This window comes from Podarcis gaigeae, assembly GCF_964106915.1.
Source record: "Podarcis gaigeae genome assembly, chromosome: 1".
NCBI lineage: Eukaryota > Metazoa > Chordata > Lepidosauria > Squamata > Lacertidae > Podarcis > Podarcis gaigeae.
This window is the reverse complement of record NC_139678.1, coordinates 100,785,300-100,806,893: the sequence shown is the minus strand read 5'-3', so window position 1 is coordinate 100,806,893 and position 21,594 is coordinate 100,785,300. Positions and strand designations below refer to the sequence as shown.

The following is a 21,594-nucleotide window of genomic DNA, read 5'->3' as shown; positions in this document are numbered from 1 at the left end:
GTGGCGGCGGCTGGGAGGGGGCGTGCAGAGAGAGAAACATCAACTCTAAACCTTTTTAGGTCTTAATAGTACTGAATGCAGGCAGCAGCTCCTGAATTGTGTTGGGAGACCCAAAGGTGTCTCCGCTCAAGTTCTTCGGACCAGGCAGCAATGCTAAGATCTGGTTCACTGGTGTATAAACTCTTCTTGCTTAATGTGATAGGATGCCTAAAGAGGAGTGGTCAGCCTTAATTAGATCACAGTGAAAGTTCCTGTGGTACCTCCCATGAACTTTCCAGAGAGATGGGGAGGGGTGCAGTGAAATAGAAAAGGAAGATCCCTATCATAGGCATTCAAGGAATAAATGAGAACCAAAGGTTGGGTTGCTGTGCAAGACTGTAGCTGAAATTCTGCATAGGGGCAGGTTCTTTTCAGTGCCATCTAACTGTTATAGGAACAGTCCCGTCTATATTCAGGGTTGCTGCATATGTGCATCTATCTATCTATCATCTATCTATCTATCATCTATCTATCTATCTATCTATCTATCTATCTATCTATCTATCTATCATCTATCTATCATCTATCTATCTATTCATATGGATGAATATGAGTACCAAATTCTAGTCCTACTCTCATTCTGCACCACAGGTAAAAATAAAACAGTTGAGAGACTATACACATTTTTATGGGATGCAAGGGAAGACATATATTGACTTGCTGAGTGCAATCCTATGCATGTTTACTCAGAAATAAGACTGATGGTGTTCAGATGAGGCTTGTACTCAAAGCAGGACGGCAGCCTAAAATACAGCCCCACAGAAGTTTCCCTTTCAGCAGAACTAAAGCAAATTCTTAATTTCATTGAACCCCTTTCAATGAAATAGACTCCGTCCCCCCAGATCACTCGATAGTGGTGTGCTTTTAAATTCCTGTTTTAAAACATCATTGCCTAGAATAGATTTTCTTAAAACAGTAGGCTGTGAGAGGAGATGAAACCTTGACAAAAATCTGACATCCATCTATTATCCTGGATTAGAAAGTTCAGTTGATTCAGGGAGATCTATTTCCAAGCAAATATGTATGTAGGAAGCAGAGGTACTCGTGAAAACCTCATCCTCCTTACATTTACTTAGTGGCGAACCCACAGATTTCAAAGAAACTGGCCTCCCAATGAAGTCTGGGAGCAATACAATCCTAGCCGTGTTTCGTAAGAAGTGTCTTGCTGATTTCAAGTGAGACTTAATTCTAAGCACTGCAGCCTATTTTAAGATCCCTTCTGATTTTGATTTAAAGAACTGAAAATAATATGCAAGAATATGAGAGTCACATTCATGATGATTTCTGCCGCCCCCCCCCCCAAAGGGGGAGAAGTAGGAAGAAGAAAACCCTTCCTCATATGAGGTATAGGTGTATATATTATGCATCTGTTATGAATGCAAGTATGCACAGTTTATAAGTTCCACATTTTTGTTGTTGTTTTTCCCCTTTTCGGCCTTTGCTCGCTGATTTATTTCTTTTTTTGAAAAAATCCTCCTTCTCACTTTCCCTAACCAGACTTCTGCTACAGTAAAGCCTTGCTTTCAAACAGTTTTTCAGCCCTACATGTGACAGGCATTGGCTGATCTGCTGATGCCCATTCGACAGGCACTGTTGAGCTAAAGTAGTGTGACGGCACAGTTTTGTTAAGCTGTGAACAAAGGACTGGAGATGCCTCAGTAGCATCATCCATGTGCATATTGGCCTTGTCACAGTTTTGCTTGATTTAATGCTCTGTTTATTCCTAGATATTAGAAGTTAAATTCCAAACAATATGTTTTCCCATATAGAACAAACTTTAGTTTGAAGGCTTCCGCTCCTGAGGATGGCAGATCCATTTTGGTCTGACCAATTGCCATACAGCCAGCCTTGAAAACTCAGTATCTTGGATAAGAAGGGCTGCCAGCCTTTCCTTTGCTGTTTGTTATCCATTAAAAAAGGGGGGAGGAGGAGGAGGGACAGGGCAGGTGGGGGGTGGGTGGGAAGACAGAGGAGAGAGATGAGATTTCCTTAATTTTGAAAAAAAGCTTATTTTTTTCTTTGATCATTCGTTGAGAGTTGCTATTTATTGCAACAGTGGATTTTCTTATAAGCTCCTAAGGAACGGGTTACCCTCAGCGCAGAAGAGGGGAAGGCTGGCTGGCTGGACTTTTTCAAATGACATATCACCCCCGTGGTACTGCTGTGATAAAAGGAATCTTTTTGCAAATACCTGTAAGCACTGTCAGGAGGCTCAGCAGCCAGAAATAAAGATGCCAGATGATGGAAGGTGAACAGGAATGAAGACGAAACAGGATTTAAGATAGTTTGGAGGGAAATGCTCATTAGGAAAACAGAACTTTATAGAGAGGGAGCTCTGACAACAGAGGAACTGAATGTAGGGGGTGAAATTCAGGGTGCAATTCTGTTGCACTGAAGAGAGGCGGTTGTTTTTAAAATGTATTTTTAAGGTCTGCTTCCCCCTCCCCACCCAGCCTCCTTCAGGTTTGTGCAAGTGTTTGCTAGGAGATTAGCAAGCAGACTTATGCAGAGGAGGTAGCCATGGCAAGCTGCTTTTTGCTGGAAGGAATGCTCCTTAGGTCAGGGTGTGAAGACACAAGGAGCAGCAATGAACTGGGGTCGGAGAGCAGGTATTTCCCTCTTTCCGTCTCATGCCAAAGACAAAAGTTGCTGGTGGAAAGATTGGTGGTGAGGCATCAAATCCCAGCAGGAGCACAGATGTTCCCCCTTTTTATAAGTTTCCCAAGGAACACTTTGGCTCTGAGCAGTTTATCCCAGTCTGGGTCTGCATGTGCATGGACAGGCAGCCTGGTTTGTGTGTTTGCCCCCTCCCGGCAGGGTCAAGCATAGGGTGGCGGGGCAAGTGCGGGTAAAGCCAACTGTTATCTGCAGCAAACCACCCAGGTGACCGTTTTTGCATCCTGCAGTATCTGTCCGGGAAGTACTGCTCCAAGCTGAGGACTCCCCTCAGAGCTGTGCCTGAAGACAGAGTGCTGTGGGGATGTTCTGCGAATTAGCTTTGGCCATATTTTGGCTGTGCAAACCATGTTGGCTAGGGAGGACAAGCTCAAGGCATTAGGTTTCTCCACCAAAAATGTAACATCTGCTCAGTGCCAGAAGGGGGAAGGAAACTACAGGGAGATATCCCATGCGATAAAGATTTCCTGGAGTGGAACCATAATGTGTAAATAAGATCAGTGTGTCTGAGTTTGATGTTGTAAAAGATTCTACCAATCTCTTGCAATCCCGGGCAATTTTGCCTCATTTCTCCTTCCGTAAAAGAGAGCCGTTCTTTGACTTTGAGGGCTGTGAGTAGGTGGAGTGATTGGGGGGTGGGGGGAGAACACTCAACAATATGGAAGAATCCCTTCTCCTCACAGTTCATTTGAGAGCACACATCTGAAATTGAATCTGCCGGACAAAAACCTGTCCCATTTTTTTTTTCTACCTGCCCTTAGTCTGCCTCCTTTCAACTATGACAGTTTTACTAACTGAAATGAATGGCTTTGCCTTCCGTGGTACTTTTCTTAGTACACATTTACATCAAGGGCTGCAAACAGAGAGCTGGGTGATAAATGTAAGGGAGAATTTGCAGAGAATAAGCTTGAGTGCAATGTATATTTATAGAGAGAGAGAAAGAGAGCGCAGTTTTTTCAAATGCCAGTCCTTAAAAACCTACTCACTGTAGTCGGATCACAAGATGTGACATAGTCTGTGCTGCTCTTGAAGCACAAGAGGTTTATGTGTCTAGGTCCCATAAGAGTTAATGGAGGATGTGCATGTTAATCTCCACAACTGTGAGATAATAGGGGCCTTTTTATGTAGGGATGAGATGGGAAGCTTATGAAATTTCAAAAGGAACCCAGCGTTAGATTTAATGTGTCCTATTAATACTTTATTTTAAATATTTATAAAACAGACAGGCCAGAAGAAAATAAGATGTAAGACCCTTATTAATAACCCAGCAGCACACCTGGTCCTGCTCTTACTGAGGCTAATGGCAAAGTGACTCTGGCTGTGCACAGCCAATAGCTTCTGGGAGACTCAGACGCAGTTCTGTGGGTATGTCATCGCCCGTAGTACATAAGTCAATAGTTTGCATTTCACTTTAGTTGCAGGTAGGAATGTTCAGGGTTCCAAATTATACCTTCAGAAAGCCAAAACTAGACCTGGGGTGACAACACCTCCACACCAATTTTGTGTGCACTGTTGTCATAACTGATCACTTGAATAAGTGTCCATGGCAGGTTGCATTCTGGCTCATCCCCACCCCAGTACCTGATCCACTTTTTGGCACAGTTTTTAAATTCCACCACCTTACACACACACACACACACGTGTGCCCATGCAGTTCCTTCCCCAAACAAAGGCCACATTTCCCCTTAAGGCTGAAACTGACCAAACCCCAAGCTGCTTGGAATCTGGTCCGGCAAATTCAGCGTATTCTCATACTGTGAGACTAGGAGGAAAGACTCCAATTATGAAAATAGAGGGAACAGGATCCTATTCTGTAAGAAGCACCTTTGCCCCGTTATATCTGTATCATTTTCAGGCTGCCAATACTTGAACAGATCCTGACTGGGGTGCAGCAGTGGAGGTTCCTCTCTCTCTCTTCCTACTGTGGAAGGCAGGCTGGGAATTGGGCTGCACACAAGTGCTTTGTGGCTGACAGGTCTTGGCCACAGGGAACGAGAAATCCAGTTACCTCCTGGGGTGGGGAAGATTCCTGTGTAGGAAGCCCTGAGATGTCTTCCTCCAACCTGCAAATGCTGAGGATTCATCATACTAAGGGCCACATAGAGTATTTCAGCCATGTCAGCACTGCGGGCAAGTACGCATTTATAAGGCTAGCATGAAACAGAATTTCCCTCAGTGTGCAGGATAGTGGTTTGGTATTTGGTCCAATCGCCCAAGTGTTGCCGGAATGGGGCAAGTTCTCAAACGTTTTCTTGCTGAAACAGGAAGGAACGGGCCCTTCCCTCCCACAGATAACACCTTTGAAGTTTTGAAATATAACTTGAAAGGCCCGTATCTGCAATCTGAGCCTCTGAAAAGAGAATTTATCCTTTAGTTCATGTGCAGCAAGAGATAACAACCCAGGCAGAGCGTGTGTGTGTTTTTTTTTTCAGAAGCAAAAGGGACTTCGAGCTAGTTTCCTGGGTGCCATGCTCTCTGACCTGAATGCCTTTCTGCATGTTGCAAGTTCGTATGTGGAGGTCACTTGTGGCAACCTAAGGGGGATGCAAAGGCACTCTGCATGTTCTCAAAGGTGTTCTTCTCCTGGCCTGAATTCTGGCATTAAAAATAACGTTTCTAGAGAGGCAAAAGAGAAGCAGTCTCTCCCCTTTGCTTGTCAGGCTACGTGCAGTATTCCTTGGGGGTATATCTGGGCTCTGGTTATCATGAACCATACAGAGGTTTTAAAAATACCTGCAACAAACTCTCTTTAAATATGCTGTAGGATTAATATATACAATATAACCTTTAATATACTGAATAACAGTATATTCCTCTATCCCCACTTGTTGTAGACCTAAGCTTTTGGTCCAAGAGCCACATACCATTGCATCAAAATCTGCAGCAGAGGGTGTCTTCACAGTTGCAACAAGGTCAGGAAAAAAAGTAGCCCTTCCATCTCTTGTTTGTGATATGTCCTGCACATTTTCCTGTGATAGTTGGACGATCTTTTTTAATGCACTAGGCTCTAGCACCCAAGCTCAGCTTTTCAAAAGTCATCAAATGTGGACTATTTGGTGAAATGTGTTGGCGTATCGGAATGGTGGGATGCCTGTTGTCTTTTGATTGTTGTGTCACCATCCCTGAGTGATGGATACCAGTTTGTTCAAAGAAAGCTGACTTCAGTTACACTTGATTTTCTGATTCCAAAAGGGTACTGAAAACTCTATGCCTGTCTAATTATATTTTATGCCAGGCTGTGCAATACAATATACGTGCCACAGCAATCAGCGAGTTAATGGTATCAATCAATTTGTAAACAGATGAAGTCACTCATTCTCAAACTGGTTCCCCCCCCCCAAACAATTACTAAATTACAATGGTGCGGGGGGGGGGGGGGAGAGAGAAATTGTACAGTTACTGTATTTGTGTGCTGTGTTACAATCAACATACCAGGGAAACAAAACAATTTAATGCAGAAAAATCATCATTCATCTACATTATAATTGCTTCTTTTTCACATCTACAGGGCGGTTAATTAAAATTGTGATTAAATGCGGTTGCGCTGCCTAAGATGTCTTGCCCAAAACAGGTGGTACAGAATTTAAAAGTAAAAAAAATGTAATTAGCATTGGAAATTGAGAAATTGCCTGTAAGAATCAGTGTTAATTTTAGTCAGTGATGAGGTAATTTATAAATGAATGCAGTGGAGGCTGTGCAAAGGCACAATTGCCTTCCTTCCCATTCTTAGCATTCTCAGCATGCAGGTGAAAATGTTTTCAAAATATTGAGGTAATTTGAAAATCAACCCATGCATTCTTCATCTTCTTCCTTTGGTGTAGGAAATGCTGCCATAGATGGCACAATATGTCGGCTTGTCACTTTCTGAAAGCAGCGATGATGCCACAGCATTGGGTTTGGGGCATCAGATTAGACAATGACAATACAAAATGCCTGGATCCCTTTGCCCAGAGGCCACAAATATCAGGAAGTGCTCAGTCATCCAAACTGGGGGGGGGGGGAGTTTTCAGATGCTGTATTTGCTTAAATGATCTTGTGTTGACTTGCTGTCTCCTTCCAAATGAAAAAGAAGACACTGTCAGCCAAATCCTGTACACATTACTCCAAGTAAAGGGTATGCATGGGCTTCCAGCCTAAATTGCCTGCACTGAGTTTAAATAATACAATTCAGAACCTGAAAACTAAAAGCTATGCTAACGTGCAGTGCAGATCAGTTTCACTTCTTCTTTAACGTCAATGCAATTCACTCTGAAGTCTCAATCAAGCTGATGTTTCCTTTAAAATATTTTCATTTGTTAATATTTAGTAGACGGCTTGTTAAAGAATCAGCAACCAGGTTGATATATTTGCTTATGCCAGTATTGTGCATTTGTAAAACTTGTATGTATCCATCTAGCAGCAGCTTGGTTCCTTACTCAACCATTTTAGATGTTGGAGCCACACGCGTGTCTTCCTTGGCCGTGATCTAAGAAACACCAGGCCTACATAACAAATGATCGAATAAAACTCCCATATGCCTCTTTATGCAATTGGAACCATCATCACATTTTTGTCAGTCTCTAAAACAAAGCGTCATTTATAGCAATGCATGAATACATTTTAGCACCTGCGTTTGTTTGTTTGTTGGCTATTTGCAACTCAGAGAGTTGAATGCTCAGAAAAGGGAATATCAAGGCAATAGCAGGTTCCAAGCCCTCATGCACTTTTAAGGCAAGTCAGACAGCCTACACCTAAAAGGACTTTGAATAACTTAATCACTGTTTGCTGGACTCTAGTATGGCAGTTAAGTGATGATTGATTTCCCCCTTTCTTATAATCTTCAAGCATCACAACTGCCTGTTTAACCTGCCTGTTTATACAGTGTCTAGTTCATGCTACATCAGAAAACAGTTTTTAAAAAATACTTAGAGGCAAGTAAGTCATTGGGTGAAGATTTGGGTTCTAATTCTGCCTCCTCCTTCTTTTTGAGATAGTCTGAATAAAGCCTAAACAGGTGAGAAGGCTGTTAGTCGACAGAGAAAACCTAACATGGATAAGAATAATACCGAGTCCCATGGTAACTTCAGAAAGTGCTGACTTTGGTATTTTGGTTTATGAAAAGAAGGACAAAGGGTTATGCTATTCATTTGGCTTTTGTGCCTCTCAGTTTTTACAACTTCAGAGGCTGCCAAAGTGGGGGGTGGGGGTGGGGAAGAATGTTGTTCATCACCTAAGCTAAATGATTTATCAATATGATTTATAAAATGACAGTACTAGAATGTTAAAATTTATCAATCAGGAGCATGCAGTACCACCAATAGATTAAAATGTGGCAACATATGATTAAAACAAAACAAAACACACACACAATAGTTTTCTGCTCTAATTCTGTTTTGTGGTAGCAAAACCAAGTAGTCAAGGCTTGAAAACAAAAGTTTAGAATGTGGGATTTGTGGTGCAGAAATCTGGCTCTCCAATTGTGAGCTCAATTACTAATTTTCTGTGTACTTTTCTAAAATAACAAATTGGATTTGTTTCTGAATCTGCTGATCCCAACATAGTGTAGTTATATCCAATATTCCAAATTTCTGTAGGAATATGTCCTATTATGTACGTATAACACATTTATTTTCTCCCCCTTTCCCCACTGCCCAATGTTACTGAATGAGTGGAACCCATTTCTACTGAAGTAATGGTGCTTTTTTTATTTATTAAAAAGATCTTCAAGCATGAGCTGTTACAGAGCACTTAAGGCATGAATTGTTATGAGGTGGGCTTTTTGGGCCCACTTTGAGTGCTTTTCTGCATAGGCCCATGTGGGCTACAGACACGTGTTCCTTAGGGGGAAGGGCACTGGAACAAATACCAGTTACTCCTCAGTACTTTTGGACTCTTTTCCCATGAAGTTGATGGAGAGAGAGGGGGGGGAGGTAGCGAGAGAGAAATCTATATTCTTAAAAACAAGAAAATATATTTCTTGCATTTCAATTCTAACAATGCTTCGTTGAAAGAAATTCCTGCTGAGTTAAATGGGAGGTGGGTTTCCCTCAGGTAAATGTACTTAGGATGTAATCCATGCAGTCCAACTCTATACGTGTTTACTCAAAAGTAAACCCCACTGTGTACAATGGCAATTACTCCCAAGCAAATATGCATAGGATTAGAGACTTTGGATTCCCTTTGGAGTTATACGGCAATCCGATGCACATTTACTCAGAAGTAAGCTCCCATGTGTCCAACGGAATATACTCCCACGTAAGTGTCCATCGGATCGCAATCTCAAAAAGGCATTTTGGGTGCATCTGTTTTCCTTTCTTTTTTATTTTTGGTGGAACGAGGAACCTCGGCCTGTAAGATCCATGCAAATCTTACAAGCTCCCTCCTGCCCTCAGAGTTCCCTGCAGCCTCATCATTTTGCCCGCTGCGTTATCTTTGCCTTCCTATGGCAAGCCCCAAAGCCTCAAACATTTTGTAACAACTATGTGACAAATTGTGGTGCTTTTATTCATGTCAGACATCTTTGCCAGGATTGCTTGTTGTGTTTTCTCTTTGGCTGTGTCATGGGACCAAAGGTGGCTGCTTTTGTACAGCATGTCAAATCTGGTTAACATGCAGCCATTTATCTTTAAACCCACTTCTGAACAATGGCACTGGTGTGCTAGGGCCACTGGTACACACAGGGCTCTCTGCTTCAAACATCCTTTTCTTTCTCTTGCTGGCTTTCCCACCCACTCACCCTTCTTCTTCTTCTTCTTCTTCTTCTTCTTCTTCTTCTTCTTCTTCTTCTTCTTAGCTCTTTGCTTTTTATTCTTAAAGCACTGTCCTCTCTGTATGTATATGTGCACCTCAAACTGAAGCAAGCTGTCTCACAGGTCATGCGGCAGTTAAGATGTTTCATAATTTTGGAAACCTTTTAGAGACAAATTGTACGGTGCAAGTGTAGTGTAACTGAACTGCTGGTTGTCCACTGAAGTGGAGCAAATCAGAAGCAGCACGGTATTTTTATTATTATTATTTTGAGGGGGGAGGAATCCAGCCTCTGTACATACATCAGAATTTATAAGAAACTATAAGGAGGAAGCCACAATCCCATATGGTGATTTTTTTAAAAAAGAAATGGGCAGCGTGATTTCTCTGCTTTATGCATGGAGTGAAAACTCTAAATGCTTACTTGCCAACCTAGACAAACATGATAATGCATGCATATCTGTCCAGGATACAACATGTTTCTAGTTCGGATTATTTTTGCATATATGTCAAAGGAAACGTTTCATGCTTGCATTTGGCATATACATGGTTCTGTCCGTTTAATGGATTGTAGGGCATTTACTGAAGACTCAACAAATAGGCCTAGCCATGCTATTTAAAAATGTTTCTCTTTTTCTTTTTTAAAGGCTTTTCCAAATCTAGTCACTTTCCAGCTATTCAGATCATGCAGAAAACTTTATAATGACTTTGACGCACCGGAAGATATGGTGATTATAATCTACCGTTGCTATAGAAATTAAAACATTGCATTCAAAAGTTGAAAATAATAAATCCTCAGACAAACCAAGGTGATGCCTTGCTCCAGTATTTAAAGTCACCAAATTGGTTTGCAATGAATGATTTCTTGCATGGAGCAATTATTATATCATATAATGCAGTGAGGTTACTTGAAAGCAGGGGGCAGGGGGGGAGAGAAGCTGTTTTGTTTTTATTTCTTTTCTCTCTTTTTTTGAGCAAAGGACCCGAGAGATTGCTTTTCACTTTGAAAACAATCCCTAATATCAGGGAAATACTCTGTTTGTTTATGCGTACATAATGCAAGTTTGTCCGCCTGGGAACTGCAGCAAATGGGAGAAGTATGCATGGATTTCACAGGTAACAGGATTACGTGGGCACATAATTGATCCATTTGGAAGGGGGAGAAATGACAGTGCTCTAAAGATGCCTAGGCTTTGGAGATGGAGTTTATGAAACAGGCATTTGTAAATTCAAAGGAATCAATATGTCAATTTTATTACATCTCAGGACCAGCTGGGCATTAAAGGAACAGTGGCCTCCCCGCTCCCCCGCCCCCCTCAAAATTGCAGCTGCGTCTTCCTGCATTGTGTACCTCTTTTTAAAAGGCTTAGAATATTTGGAAAATGTACTTTTCTCAGAGATTTTGCACCTATTCAAGGATTGCTTCTGCATTGTCGGGAGAGAAAAGAGGAGAGGAGGGAGAGAGAGAACACAGTAATTTCATCGTTTTTTCTTTTAGAAACAAAAGATGTGTTTCTGAAGCGGGTGCACATTTACAAAGGAGCCAGGATTGCAACCTTAGGTCTCTTGTAAGATTGGTAAACTTCCTTGATACTGCAATGCTTGCAACTCGCCACAAAGGAAGATAAGAACTCTTCCTAGGCCAAATATTGAAAACATTTCAGAAGCTGTGAGAAATCTATACCTGTACTTTAAAAGCCAAGATTTTATCCCTGGCTGTTGGATTCAGTTACACAGCATCAGATACCTGACAGATCACAGATTAGGCATTCTCTGTCAGTACTGGCCGAAGCCAAATCTAACCAATACTGTATCTGGTGTTTGCCCTTGTTTTAAAAGGCATCTGTAGCTGGGCATTCGGAATGATTCAAAGCTCTGTCTCAACTTAAGTGACCTTTGGTTATCTGAAGGTACTGTTTCTTCCTTTGGAAACAAGGCACATTTATATGTCGTGGGGAGTGTTGAGATGTAGACAGCTGAGATCTCTTTGAGACAGGCAGCTGCTGCATGGAGAGGAAGGTGAATCTAGGTGTAGTTCCCATCTGGCTGTGGCCTGCTTAGCTTGCTGCGCAACTCCTGTAGAAACCAGCAGCAGCCAAGAGCAATGTTTAATTTGTGCCTGTGCTTACCAGGGCTTTGGCTCAGCCACAGAACCGATGATGTCGTAAGAGCAAAGAATGTGGTGATGATGTACAGGACTATTGAACTAGGGCAAGAGTCACATGTGCTGCTACTGCTGCTGCTCAAATTTGGGCTGTATTGATCAGTCCTCCATTGAACCTACCACTTGCTACTGAGTAGCCATACTCATACGTTCAGTTATAGGGAATAATAGAAGGAATAATAGAGGGGGAGAAGGGTGCCAGGTCCCTTCTCTCTCTCTCTCTCTCTCTCTCTCTCTCTCTCTCTCTCTCTCTCTCTCTCCCTCACACCTAACCCTCCAGTATTCCAAGAACTGAATCCTAGAGAGTCCCCAAGTCTTCCTAGCATGGTAGGAAGGGATAGATACATTCAGATCACAGAGCATGACTTCTAAGTACTCAAGGGTGGATTAAAATGGGTTGGGGTTGAATGTGCTGAGGTTCAGTGTTAGCTCAAGATTTGGGGTATATCTTGACCTCAATGCTCTCGATGCCCAGCTGAGGACCAGGGCACCCCAAAGGTTGAGCTTTTTAAAGCGAAACCTGGAAGTTGTTGAGGGTTGGTTTTTTTACAAAAACACCCAAAAATGTGATTCACTTGTCTAAGATCCAGGACAAAGCACAGCCTTCCGGAAATTTCCTGACTGCAATTCCACCTTTGAAATCCCAAACCTGACATATACTTTTCAAGAGAGACACGCACATGAGTTCCACTCACATCACTCTGAAATTTGATGTTGTAAAGCCACGATGAGTATTTTCATTCTTTTATGTTCCTCTGTTTATGAGAATAGGACCATAGGAAGCTGCCTTATAATGAGCTCTTATTTGTCCATCTAGCCCAGTATTGATTGGCAGAGAAGCGTCTCAGAGAGTCCCACCACTTTCTGCTTGACATGTGTAGGATCTGAAAGCAGATTCACCTCAGATCATTTCACCACATTTCAGTAGGACATGGACACTTGTCGGACTCTGACTCCCATCAGGGTTCTGCTTATAGCATATTTAACATAAATAAGTGTTGCTTTGATGAATCCAGAGATGGAAATAGTCCTGTAACATAACTCTAGCAGCTGTTTCCCAGTTGCCCCTGTGAAGGAGGAGGAGACCAACCTTTATTCTTTGACCCCTCCCCTCCCAACATCTGGTAATTAGAAGTATACTGCCTTTAATTACCAGGTATTAGAGGTGCAGCTATTAAGCAAAACAGAAAAAAGCAAACAATAGGCCCAGACATCCATTAATTTCTCCACTCCTTTGTAAAGTTGAGTCAAGGAACATAGGCACATACTGGAACCTGTTGAGCGTTGTGCTGTGCTCTGTGTTAAATATACAACCTTCAGGTAGATCATGAAACAACTTAAAAGTGGTGGAAGTGATCACCCCTGTTTTCATTGAATCATGTTCATTGCACGTGGAAGCTCCATGGTTCAGTTATGTGTATATTATTTATTAATTAAATCTATAGACCACCCACTATCTGAGGATCACAGGGCGGTTTACAGTATAAAACCACAGAAATACACAACATAATAATGAACAACAATGAAAAAAGTAACACAAGGATCAAGTAACATGTGCTGTGAAAGACAGAGACCATGGAGAATTGTTGCAGGTCAAAGTAGACATGAGTGGACTGGATGGAACTTCTCTGAGTTCCTGGAAGTTCTCTGAAGAGGTTTTGATCCAGAAGAGGTGTCCAAAACTGGGAACACCAGTGAAGGAAATTTAGGGTGATTCTACTTCCACTTTGCAGTTCTCTACCTGTTCCCAAAGGTACCCCAACACTGGGGCAGATTTGGGGTGGTATAGAGGGCTATAGAGGGACTTGGGGAATGGCTTTCTCCCTTCTGCTGATGGCAGCCTCTTCCATCACACAGTTGCATACAACCTACTGAATGTTTTACCCTGGAAAGAGAAAATGTCATTAATGCCACTAAAGATTCTTGATTCAAATTACATATTAGTAATTATGGAAAATGTTCTGTGTTTCTGCTCAATTCTGTTTTGTTGTTTCTTACCATGTTATTATGGACTATTCCTATAGAGACAAATTAATTTGGCTGCAATCCTACATACTTTGACTTGGGAATAAGGCCTGTTGAACTCAGTAGGACTTAATTCCAAGTATGCGTACTTTATAATTCTTTGGGTTTGCCTAGTATCCGTTAATGTTTTATAGCCTTTTGCAAATTAGACCCCACCTCCCTAAGCATCTAAAGGGCAGTGCTGGGGGGGGGGGGGAATTAGTGAAGGTAAATCACAACTAGAGTTACTTTCTGGAAGTTCTTATCTCAGGTACTTCTTTACTTCTGAAGTTGCTTCCTTAGAAACAAGTGTGCTACTGCTTTTGGAAACCTCCACCTCAGTAGTTTAATTGGCCTAGCCCACAAAAGGATTGGTTTGCAATGCGTAGGATGATGGCAAGAAGACAGTGGATGATAATGACTGCCTTGTTTTTTGCAGAACCCATTTTACCACCACAGCACCACCTCGTTACTGTCTTGTCATGCATTTCCGGAATCCACTTAGTATGAAATGAGTAACACAATGTTAGTTGTTTAGCTGGAAGTTTTTCTCCATATTTCATCCTTTTTTCCCTTGGGCCCCAGTTATTTGTGTTCAGAATGGTTCCCTTTCCTCTTGGGAAACACAAGAAGTGGCTTCAAACCAAATCAGATTGTTGATGCATTAGCTCAGTATTGTTGACACTGAGTGGAAGCAGCTCTCCACAGTTTCAGGCAGGAGTCCTTGGTAGGCCTACCTAGAAATGCCACTGATTGAACCTGAATATTTTGCATGCAACACGTGCGCTCTACTACCGACCTATGACCTTTGTCCTACACATCCTATCCAGAATTCCAATGGCAAATTCCAGCTCACAGTCCCATTCTTGACATCTCAAGACGTTCATGATTCTGCACACAGTTCTTTCAGGTTTCCTTTCCCTCCTTGGCCATAGCTTACTGAAGGGTGTTTCACTTTTGATTCTAAATTGGGGAAAGAGCTATTTTGACAGTTGGCAGGCTGTGCAATGTCAATAAACAGAGCAAAAGATAATGCATCATAAATAGTATGTAAAATAAAGGTGCCATGTAGGATAGCTACGCCACTGCTGAAGAATTAATTAAAAACTATGCCCTCAAATTGTACATAAAGCATCTAAATTTTCTCAGAAGCTAACATCTTGCAGAGTATCTAATTATTCTTTTATAGTCCTAGAACATGTATAAAGTCCAACTTCATTCTGAGAGCTTTCTTTCCCAAAAGAACATTCCAACCCATTTCCTCTCATCTTCATCAGCCAAAGATGCCACAAAAAGGCGAGACTCATAATGTTTTCATAGGAATCTGTAGCAGCTCAGAAAACAAGGATGACATTTCGTCAAACACAAACATTTATATATAATGTGAAACACACAGTGTGTTTGTGTTTGTGTTGGGGTGCAGAATCAAAATAATGCTGCAATTCTGTTACAAACCCATAAAATGCCAAGAAATTCAGAGGAAAGGCCTCTAAAGTTCATCTTGATCTTGTGTATATATCTTGTATATTGTCCCATACAACAATATAATTTCAATATCTGCAAGGTTTACATTGTCGTTTTATACACAGGCATGAAGGAGGGAAAGCAATACACTTTCTCATAGGAGGCAAACCTTTCAATAGCAATTCTTTTTCTTCAATTTCATAGATATTTTGTTTAATAAAACCTTTACAATATTCTCCATAAGCAGGTTGAGAAATAAGAGTACCAATTCATCTGGACTTGTATTGAACAAGAAATGTGGATCTTCTAATCTGGCATATTGACAGCTGAAATTGTCACCTGAAGACACTCATGAATATTATCCTCTGTGTTAAAAGTTTAGTCTGAAATACAAAGGCTGGTCTTGGCTTAAGCCACAGTGCAAATCCAGCCATATAAACTCACTCCCAATAAAACACGCATAGGACTCTATTGTAAGAATAGTAGATTTCTGCTCTACTCTGCATATCTGCAGACATCTAAAGCTACTCCATCGACAGGTGCTATGTTTAAGTATGTTGACCTCTGTGGTACTACAATCTTAAAAAGAAAACACAGCACTGCAAAGATAAATGGAAGAGCAAAACTCTGTCATTGATCTGATTGATGAGTCTTGCAGCATGATCATAACAGCTTCTTCAGAGACTTTTACAATCTTTATGAAAGAGCAAGAGGCGCTGCCAATATCTGCAGATCATTGTCATGATAGACCGTAACGGCTTCTTCAGAGCTGTTACGGTCTATCGTGTCAATGCGTACTTAGGGAGTCCTCAATGCATGGATCATTGACACGATACTACATAACGGCTCCTTAGAAGCCATTACTGGGTATCAAGTCAATGCATACTTAGGGAGTCTTTAATACACAGACCTACGTAAGTTGACTCACTCTGAATTCTAACAATCCTTAGGAAAAATAGTTAACTGCAAATTGTGTTCAGAGAGTATCTCAATACCCAACTGCAAAAATAATGCACCCTAAGTCCTAAATACGGGGGTGGGGGAGCTGCACTTCACAAAGCAACCTGTTGCCACATAAAAATAGAAGCACAGAACTTTAAAACGTGACACTCCCATTCTTCCCAGCTGGTAATTTCATTTTGGCTTTTATAAAATATATTTTAAAAAATTATTTCAACTTTGAACTGAAGCAAAGTCCCAGCCCTACGCTCGATATCTACTTGCATATAAAGTTCGGAAAGTATATACCACCAGTTGTTCATACTTATAAAGCACTGGTGATGCATGTTGTACCACCATACATGTTGCTATACATCTCTATTCCCTATGCGCTATATGCTTGCTTCTTCTAATACATGTCTAGTATTGAACCCCAAATGATGGGTTTCCAAACCCCAAAGCATAGATTTGGTGCAAGCTATTTTGCACATTCCAAATGAGTGTCTTGCAATCAACTCAGTCTTCAAGTGAGTCAAGTGAGACTTTCCAACACATTGGCGCCCTGGCTTCCTTCATTTGTAAAATGAATGCCTAGCCATTTATATTCTTGCTGGGGAGATTTCACCGCGCTGGTTTGAAAATGGTTCTGAGTTTGCTGTTGTTGGTATTTTTTTTCCCTTTTGTGTTCCTCTTGCTGACTGACATCTGCTATCACGCTAAGCAGGTGTTCCTGTGTAAACGAACGTGCCATGTTTGTGTTTCGCTATCCTCGCTATTGCGCACCCAAATGAGCAGCATGATTAAGAATCCTGTAAATTTTTGAAAGGAAACGGATGGCTGCCCTACTAGAACATAATTACACCGTTCCAACATCCGCAGCTCACTGCTGCAGCCGAGTTGGAGAACAGCAGAAATTAATAATATATAATCGCATCGTTCTCGTAATTTATAAATGAAATAAAGTTGGAGTTGGAGATTCAGTGGATGCGTGTGTTTCTCGTGAATTCTAAAAGAGCAAGCATAACATTGGCGTTTTACTGGGGTGAATTCTGGCCAGCAATACCACAGCAGTTGCTACTGCCACAAGACCTGACTCACATTTGGGATTTTGTTTAAGCAACGAGTTAATATCCTTTACAAGGCTGGAGAAGGAGGCAGAGCAAGGCGGTGGGGTGAGAGAATATAAGTACACAGATATCTCTATAGGCAGTCTCTGATAAACAGGTTGGAGGAAATCTCTAAAGATCATACCGTTCATTTTTGGCTCAGTTCATTAAAAGGTATTGCAGTAAGATGTCTATCCTTGGCTACATTCTGTATCTCCTCCACCTCGTCCCATTTCGACTAAAATAAAACATCATCGCAGGTCAAGTCCTCTGAGGAAAGACAGGATTAATCAGTTTAAAATGCTGTGTAGCATCACTTCAGCAACCCCCCCCCTTCAAGAAACAGCAATGTTTCTGAAAACAATATTTTTGAACTAGAATGTGTCAAAAGGGGTGTATTGCAAATCACTGTTAAAGCCAGCCCTGAGAGCTTGTGTTTTAATTATGCCTCTCAACCCGGCTGAAGAAATGTGGCAACTTTTGTAGCAGGAAAACATATTATTTGTTAGAGCATAAACTAGTCGGGGGGGGGGGGAGCTTGGATTTTATTTTATTTATCTCTTTCTGCCCCCCCCAGCCCCGTTTCTCTTATGCAAGTGCTAGGAGTGCGGGCTAACTAATTTGCACAGGGACAAAATGAGTGGGCGAGTTACCAGAAGAACCATTGTACTATTCCCTCAGTATATTATATAGACAAATTATATGATATGCAACTGGATATAATTGTATGTGCAGTTTCAACAGTTTAGCAACAGAGGATCTCACAACAGTAACAGGTGCAGTCTTTCTTAATTCTAATAACAGGAGGGAAAACACAAAGCAGGCTTGTGATTAGTGATAAAAATGGACTTTTAAAACTTGCATATTCACACATGAGCTTGTCACCTAAAGGGCCTCACGGGCATTTCCTGTGTGTTCAAGTTCAGTCTAAAGAAAGTGTATTCACTTAAGAGATTTATTCCATTAACAGGTATTTATGTAAGTTGGCTTCTCTGCATATAAAATCCCTGAGCAATTTTCTTCCTCAGGTCACTTGCTTCAAGTTGACTAATTTTAATAAGGCTTAGGTGCCTAAGGTTGTATTGAGTGCTTATTTTGATCAATATGGTTAAATTAAAATAGTGCAAAATATAAGCAAATGTACTCTAACAACTCTGTGAAAAATGAAAGTGCATTCTCAGCATTGATTGGGGTTCTGAAGATATATTAATTCGTTGTTTTAAATACATTGAGGCTATGCGGGGTGGGGGTGGAGAGAATTGAACTAGACACCAAATACACCCACACAATCCAAACACCAATGCACCATATTCTACGCTGTGACTTCTTCCACTGACATACATAATAATGTACAGAATTTCATTTAAGGGTTATGGCCCATTTTATTTGACAGTCAGCCCATATTTATATGAGTTAGTTCTACTAGTGTTTCAACTGTGAAGACACCAATGGCTGACTAATGATAGTGCCACACAGTTAGAGAAACAGGCTGCTGTGTTAAGAGCTTGAGTCTACCTTTCTCCTATAAACTAAGGACCAAACTGCACATGACACAGGGAGACATGTTGGTCATTCACCTGCCTGCCCAGTTCACATATAAAGAAGGGGGAAGGGGGTGTTACAATTTTTAGCTTTTTGAGTCCTTTTCATGTAAATAAAAATCAGGTTTTCTGCGTATGTGAAAAAGACAAAAAAAAACTTTAATCCTGGAAACTTGTTGAAGCCCTCCTATCACAAAACGGACTTCCCCTAATACAGTGGTACCTTAGGTTAAGTACTTAATTCATTTCGGAAGTCCGTACTTAACCTGAAACTGTTCTTAACCTGAAGACCACTTTAGCTAATGGGGCCTCCTGCTGCCGCCGCGCCGCCAGAGCACGATTTCTGTTTTCATCCTGAAACAAAGTTCTTAACCTGAAGCACTATTTCTGGGTTGGCGGAGTCTGTAACCTGAAGCGTATGTAACCTGAAGCGTATGTAACCCAAGGTACCACTGTATAAAATTATGGATGTCTTAAGGAAGGCATTTTCAGGAATACTAAAACTAGTTGCATGGATAAAACCACCTGCACTAAATAGAGAGGTACATGGGCACAGATACCCATCATACAATCTTCTTAGACCCTTTCATAACTCTGCTGAAGCAGGCTACGAAGTCGCTATTACAATAGATTTGTCTCTTCAGTGATACAGTAGTAGCAATAGTTCTGCTACAGTTCAATGGAAGCGTGCAGAACAAACTGCAGAGCGAACAGGATAGAAAGTGCAGACTGCCTCTGATTTCACATAGACCTCTGAAGACACCACAAACACTTGGACAGTAATTGTGATTACAAGTGGATATTAGACGATACTTTTCTCTTTTTAAATAACCAGGCTGCTCTTCTCAGGGTTGCCCAATAAAAGCTGATCCCAAATCAAATGCTGTTGGCAAGCGGATTTCTGAACCAGGAACGTTGTTTTATGGAAAAAGTGGACCACAAGGTAGGTTTTCAAAAAAGAGAACATTTGAAGAGAACAACTAGTCTAAAGGAACCATTGCTTTCCCCTTAATTCCCCACCCCAATAACAACAGTGTTTCAAGTTCTCCTTGGTTTAAACTAGTCTTCATGCCCAGATAAAATCAATTCTTCCATATATTTAAAAAATTCCACCCCAGATGCCTTTAGCCTTATAAAATAATCATTTTGTTTATGCAATGCATGAGGTCCCTTCCCTTCCCTAAGAAATCCAGGCCTGTCTATATTTTCCTTTTTCTTCCTGCTTAATAATGGGGTTGCTGTGCTTTAATTTCCAGTATCGGTCCTCACAAGGTAGTTTAGAAAGTGCTTTCTAAAATGCCCGCAACTGCACCACAGCAATTGTTTTTTATTATATCATTTTAAAAGGCTGCTTGTATCACTTTCAGCTTCGGGGCATGTTTTCTAACCTTACCTGTTGTGCGATCTCTCTTCCCACTATCTCTGATCTCCTTACTAAGCAATCTGTAAACTGCACTGTGTTTTCCAAGATAGCATCTCTTCCTACATGACAACAAAAATAATTTCTTATACTCAGAAGCTCATCTTATCAAAGGTAAATCAGCACACCAAAAATGAAGACATGAGGTAGTGGGGGGGGGGGATGGGGAAGAGTAAAAAATAAAAAATAATAAGTGACAGGAAAAACACACCATTTTAAAAGAAAAGGACGTGGGTTTACAAAGGACTTGGGTTCTTCAGTTTAAACTGAGCAAAGAGGTGTTTAAGTAGCCAAAGCATTTCACATACTTCCTTAGAATTATTAGCAGGTTAAAAAAACAGCATAAACTCCTTAGCTCACCATGCAACAAGAACATGCTGCAAGGCTATGATCCTGTGTACACTTACATAGTAGTTCCATTTAATTCAGTGGGACTTAAACTCTGAGTAACCGCAAATAAAATTGGGCTGCATATCTTCTTAGCATTCATCTGAAGTAAGTAGGCATGTTCAAGTTCAGAAGACTTGACTTCTCCATTTGTAGCCACGCCAAGAGAAATGCTTAGTTTTTGCTTTGCCGCATGGCAATCTTGCCCTCCCCCCCACTTCAGTGGTTCATGTGCTTTTTTTGAAGATTTTAATATCAAGGGTATTGCTCTGTAAACAAGTGTATGTTTACCGAGGCAGCTTCTCTTACACTCTTCCCTTGTAATCAGATGTGAAAATTACACCCTCCTTTTTGGATACATGATAATTGCACGTTTCAACATACAAAGAATTGTCTCTGTTTCAGTTGGTGGAATGAAGGAAAGAAAGAAAGGGGAAAGAAGCCCAAGGCATTCAGAAATAAAATAAAATAAATTATTACATTAAAGATCGCTGTCATTGCTCTTTTGGGGAAAGTGAGGTTCATAATCAAAACTATGATCAATGTAGTTTTACATTAAAATATATAGATACACACAGAGAGTGAGAGAGATAGTGATGTTTCTGTACGCACAGAAGTGGAAAAAGTCGCCCCATGCCATTTCAATCAAGACTGCATGCTTCATTGAAACCCCGCCTTAGTTCTGTTCTCAGAGTAATTTTAACTCTGAAAGTATTACTTATGGGATATTTTAACCAACATTCCCTTATATTTGATCCATTTGTATTTTTTAATTTCCTCTTTGCAGTTGTATTTTACTTAGTGGTAGGTAGCCAGTCCTCCTTTCCTTCTGCCCCCACAGTGGTTTGAACCAATGTGTAGGAAATTCAGAATCTGATGCTTTGTTTGAGGTAGGTCGGTGAGAGTGAAAGAAAATAATTGTGTGTGCAAGAATGACACTGACAAAAAGACAATGTTGCACCTTGATCGTTTCATGACATGCCTTCGAATTACTTTTAATTTTATCAACACACCTTTTCAAATATGTCCCTCCAGCAAAACAAAACAATTAAAAAAAACCTGATAATTTACTGTTTACCTCAAAATTTGGCATCATGTTGACAGATAAACTTCCATATTGAGTTGTGC

At 40.9% G+C, this 21,594-nt stretch overlaps 1 protein-coding gene across 10 annotated transcripts in view; it reads left to right on the top strand.

The window, feature by feature from the left end:
• The window catches only part of ZEB2 (zinc finger E-box binding homeobox 2), a 164,750-nt gene that overhangs the window by 22,819 nt on the left and 120,337 nt on the right, over positions 1-21,594 (top strand). The gene's annotated exons all lie outside the window — the stretch shown is intronic.